The sequence below is a fragment of the Mandrillus leucophaeus genome, unplaced genomic scaffold (assembly GCF_000951045.1).
Source record: "Mandrillus leucophaeus isolate KB7577 unplaced genomic scaffold, Mleu.le_1.0 Scaffold31, whole genome shotgun sequence".
NCBI classification, from domain to species: Eukaryota; Metazoa; Chordata; class Mammalia; order Primates; family Cercopithecidae; genus Mandrillus; species Mandrillus leucophaeus.
In genome coordinates this window covers 184,109-190,108 of record NW_012103254.1, presented here as the reverse complement: position 1 = coordinate 190,108, position 6,000 = coordinate 184,109, and positions in this window count along the sequence as shown.

The following is a 6,000-nucleotide window of genomic DNA, read 5'->3' as shown; positions in this document are numbered from 1 at the left end:
TAGAAAACTATAAAACACTGATGAAAGATGACAGAAATAAATTGAAAGATATCCCATATTAATATATTAGAAGAATTAATAATGTTAAAATGTCCATAGCACTCAAAGCAATCTACAGATTAAATAAAATTGTTATCAAAATTTTAATGTCATTCTTCACAGAAATAGAAAACTCAAAAATGGAACATATGGAACCATGAAAGACCCCAAATAGCCAAAGAAATCCTGACCAAAAAGACCAAAGCTGGAGGCATCACAGTACTGAATTTTAAAATATATTACAAGGCTATAGTAATCTAAACAACATCACACTGGCATAAAGATAGCAACATCAACCAATGTAATAGGACAGGGAATACAGAAATAAACCTACACATCTATGATCAATTGATTTTTGACAATGGTGCCAAGAACACTCAATGGGGAAAAATGGTCTCACTAACAAATGGTATTGGGAATATTGGACATCTATATACAGAGAATGAAAATAGATCCTTATCTTACCCTGTCTATAAGAATCAAATAAAAATGGATTGAAGACTTAAGTTTAAGAATCAAGAAAATTTATGCTTTCTAGATTTCATAGTTTCAGTCTAATGCTTTAGACAATCTTGAAGATGTTTTAGCCCCAGATTAAGGAAGTGTTCCCTAGAGTTATGTTTAAGTTTATATGCTATTATAAATACGTTGAGTGTCTTGTGATTCCTAGGGTTCTGTGAGGCAGGATAGAAACAGAGGTGATGAGAGTTGTGTGAGTAATAGAGGAATATGGCCATCACTCGTTGCTCCCAGGAACTTATAATCTAAATCTGAGTTGAAGATTCAAATTTTCCCTTTATATTTTACCAGAAAGTATTTCAAACTTCTAAGTTCTGATAAGAAATATTTTGATCACATGAAGCTGATTTGTAGCCAAATAGTCTATTAAAAATCTTTCAACATTGGCATCAATTATGTGATAAAATATATTAAATTTCACTTTTCTCTCTGACTTCAGAGAAAAGCGTTTCTTAGAAATTGCAAGGCAATATATACAGCATAGTGAGAAGGAGTCAAGGACATTAATCCACAAAGAAAAGGCACTAGAGTGTAGTTTCAGATGCTGAATCAGAAACTATTTTGTCTTACAGTTGTTCTTATGGGGTTAATATTTTTTGTTATAAACTTTTGGAAGGCATCACATATCTCTGTATTGCTACCTCTCCTCTCAGATTGTTTTTAAGGATAAAATAGGGAGAAAGTATGAAGGCATGTGAACTGCTTGAAGAATGTAAAGTTCTATACATGAATGATCTCTCTACACAGAGACTATTGATAGCCCTTCCAGTCGCTGAATACTGATAATACTTTTAATAAAATTCAATGAGTGTTTCAGGAAAACAGAGCTCAGGCTTAATAGTGCAAAAGAGATTACTTATTATGGGGAACTAGTTGCTGATGTCTTGGATGATCTGAAAGGCCAAAATGGAGACTGTGAGGCAAACGAAAGTTTACCAGGTAGTCCCCATGATATACCCAACTCTGCAGGAATCAAAGTTCACGGACAGGGGTCGGTGTTAAAGCCTAAGACCTGAGAGGACAAGGTGACTGGTTTGCAAAGAAAAAAAAAAAGAAAGAAAGAAAAGAAAAAAAAGAAAAAGGACGAACTAATGGGAAAAAGAGTTTTAACTGGGAGTTGGAATGCCTGAGAAGATGTAGCCACTGCTGGGGATGTGCCTGAAGCAGAGAAGTTGGAAATAAAAACTCTGACTTTTTAATTCTTTCTACCAGTGCCTTCCTATTGGGAGAGATCAGATAGAATCTTGTTGACAGGAAAAATCTGGAACAGGAGACTGCAGGGACTAGATCACTACAAAATAGCAAACAGGGAAGAGTGAAGAGTGGATCTGAGGGCAGATTATCAGCATAGACAGAAAATAAGATAAAATAAATGACCTGGATGAAAACAAAAATTACCATCCAATCTAGTTAAGAAACAAAAGCATAAAAATCAGCAAAATTATACTCACCTGTCTTACTTATGTAGATGAGGGGCTTCGAACCTGACCAAGACCTGTCAATACAACTTTTATATGTAAGCTGAACTCTTCTTCTTAATTCAGGCGATAATTGTCTCCTAACTGGAAAAGCTTAATAATCTAAAATCCTTCCAATACATCATTCATACTACCGTTAAGTGAAAATTTAAAGATAAATCATGCCAAATATCTAATTAAAGGCTTTAAATTTACTGGTTGCCATTAAACATTATGTTGCCAACAGGATTATTACCAAAGTACTTTCAAAGCATTCCAAAGTATCTAAAATCTAAACCTTACCTGCCACTATGCCCTGTCTTACACTGATCTCTGCTCACATTCAAAGTGCCAGCCACACATACTATTTACAATTTTCAGAAAGTACTATTATCTTTGTCAACCTCTAAGCCTATTCCCATAGGACCCACTTTGAAATATCCTTGACTTCCATGTCCAGCCCTACCTAACCAATAATAATCTTTCAATATTTCTTTTATATATCGGCTTCTCTATGAAATCTTTTCTAAAACCATCTTACAAGCATTGGTTGATTGTAATCAACCAATTGATTACACTCTTCTGTTCTACTTCTGGTCCCTGTACATCTGCAATAGCAATTACAATACTAGTAGGCTACCCCACCAGAGATTAAAATTAGATTTTTAATTTTCCCTAATGTAGACAGATGCTAAATAATCTTTAAAGGGAATTGCTCTAGAAGATCGCCAAAATCACCTTAGAGTTTCTGGAAGTAGCTTTCACCAAAAAAACAATGTAGAACAGTAGACTTAAGGATAATTGTCCTTGGAAGATGGAATAGTAGTTTAGATTCAAAGGAAAGAAAAATGTCAGGAAGAAAATAAAGACATGGCTACTGAGATAAACAAATGTTGTAACATTACTAAATTTGAAAGCAACATTCTTAGGAAAAGGGAGCATTCTAACTGATACCTTTGAATGGAAGTTCATAGATCTGGACTACAGTCTTAGAAGACTAACCATGGTTATGACAGAAGGTTACAATGAATGAAAACAATTTCACTGAAGAAGCACTGCAGCATTGACTAGAATGATGACCAGAAGTCACCATGACACTGACACGGTATCTTTGGCCTCTGTATGGAGGACTTCAACAGCTGTGGCTGTGGGAGTCAATGGCAGAAGTGGGCAATTGATCTTCTTGGTCATAGTGGCTGACTGCTTCCCTACTTAGACTCTGTAAGCCAATTTCAAGAGGAATTAGAGGAAATGCAAGTGGGGCTACCAAGATAAAATATCAGGCCATTATGGGCTTGAGCAAGTAACTGGAAAATTAAATACATATGCTCAGGGTCTTGCTCTGTCACCCAGGCTAGAGTGCGGTGGCACGATCATGGCTAACTGCATGCATTCTTAGTCTCCTGGGCTCAAGTGATCCTCTCACCTCAGCCTCCCAAAGAGCTGGGACTACAGGCTTGCACCACCACAAGTGGATACTTTTTTTAACTTTTTTGGGAGAGATGAGGTCTCACTATGTTTCCCAGGCTAGTCTCTAACTCCTGGCCTCAAGTGATCTCATCTCAGCCTCCCAAAGTGTTGGGATTACAGGTGCTTACCACTGTGCCCAGCTTGTTCATAGTTTTTATACTAAAGTTCATACTGTCAAGATTTATATTACTTTATCCTACTTAAATATTACTTCATTATAATTCACTGTTGACATGTTTACCCCTTCTCTACTCTAATTGTTTGGGGGATAGGAAATGGATCTTATTTGCTTAGTGTCTCCAGTGTCATCCACAGGTTTTGGAATCTATTAAATAATCAGTGAGATTTCATTTTAAAAAGTCATTAATATATAAACAAATCATTTTACTAATCTCACTTGTTTTAGATAAAGGCAAATTCAAGGAGGAAAATAACACTAAAATCATCTTTCCATACATTGACAAAAAAGAAAAAAATCAAAATATAACAATTATCTGATCAAAGTCTATGATATCTTCCAAGTAGGTTTAATGAAGAATATTAATGTTAGGGAGTGGATTATATAATCAAAAGCAGAAATCTATAGTTTAACTACTTTTATCCATACTATACAGATAAGTATTTGATAACAGATAATTACTTTCTCTGGGCTATGGAGTCAAGGTGCATGCCCCATTATCTGAGTCATTCATTTTCTAATATAATTTAAAGATAAAATTATTAAATTTATGTGTGCGAAATGTTATAAGCTTATTGTGACCTGTACATATTGATGGATTTTCAACATCACCTCAGTTCTACATGGCTAAAGTCAAAGACACACTTTTGTAATAAATAACAGATGTTATAAAAGGAGACAAGGGATATTAAGAAGTTTCTTTAAAATATCCTTGATGTTATTGGTATCTATAGACAATGCTTGTCTGCACATTTTCCAGAGAACAAACTGCAAATAGAGAAATTGTAATAAAAGGCAGGGAGACAGAAGTGGACATGTGCTGATGAAGAGGGAAGCTTGAAGAAAATAGTCTACTTAAGAGTGTGATATGTTCTGAAGCCAGAGGATGGTACTTGTTTTCAGTAAAGCAAAGGGTTAATTAATGAGATGAGGTAGGAAAAGTAATGCAACTGAAGAATTACTTAGGTGAGAAGCTTAAGTCCTGTAGTCTGCAAGGTTAGCTCATCTTTAGGTTTTAAATAAATCACTCATGTGAATGTCAAATAAAATTTTAAAAAACCTTGTTATTTTCCTATGCTTTTCTCCAGGGATTCTAAGAGAACTGAGGCTTTTCATCCTCACTTCTGACTCTAATTTTCTGCTTCTACTTACTTCTTAATTTCTGCAAGTTTTATTCTTTTCCAAATAGCCCTTTTTTGGGAAACATGCCAATCACTTAACTAAGAATTGAAATGTGGGAGGTTTTTATTGAAGTGTTGAAGTAACAGGAAGAATAAACTGCAGTAAAGCATTAAAAAAGGACTTACAATTAGAATTAGTAATCCTTGCTAATTATAGATTAAGTTGCAGAAACAAAATGAATCCAGAATTCAGTGGCTCAAGCAAAATTGAACTTTATTTCAATTTCATGTAAAAGTACAGAGTTGAGGAGAATCAGGGTAGTATGATAGTTTTTATGCCCAAAGGGTGGTTTCTTCTGCCCACCATTTCCAAACCTATGGAAATGCTGAAGGAGGAAGCCCAGGGAAACTGGGGTCTTCTTTATACATATGACTCACAGCTATATATATCTCTTCTGTGCAAAACCCACTGGGCCCCATTAGTGTCCTGGAGAGATTTAGCTGCAAGAGAGGCTAGGAATTAGAGTTATGACTCTGACAATCAGAAGCAATAGGAAGAATGCATCGGTCTCTTCTATACTCTGATATATATATGTGTGTGTGTGTGTGTGTGTGTGTGTGTGTGTGTGTGTGTATGGGGGAACCTTATACTTGCACCACGTCCAAGATCTTATTGTTCCTACTTGCCTTAATAAGCTAAAATATCTTCTTAATATGTTGTGCAAAGAAATTTACTTAATTTTATCTCACTTTTGCCTTCTAGACAATGCCTTGATGATTTACTATTTGTGGCAAATAAAGCCTACCTTGGTGTTTTTCTTAACTAAGAGCATGTGCCCAAGTGAATACTTTTGTTTCTTCTCATAGGAAACAGAAATTCAGATGTAATTTTTACAGAGTGATCTCTTTTTCACCACTGTCACAGGCAAAGACCCAGGTGTGGAAGACTGAGTACAATCATAACATATTTGCACACTGAGAGATAGGTTATATGGAGTCTTTGAAGATTTTCATAAATTGGAATACCTTTCTTCTTTAGAAGACACACAAGGCTGATCTTATATGCAAGTTGAATTATAATAGGAGGGATAAAACCTGGACCCATTCAGAAAGGAAAGTTTGTTCATAATGCTATGCAACATCAGATATAGCTTTAACATGTTTTTTAGATTATGTCCCCCAAATATCTTGTTAATCAAGTTGGCCTTTGTTCTAG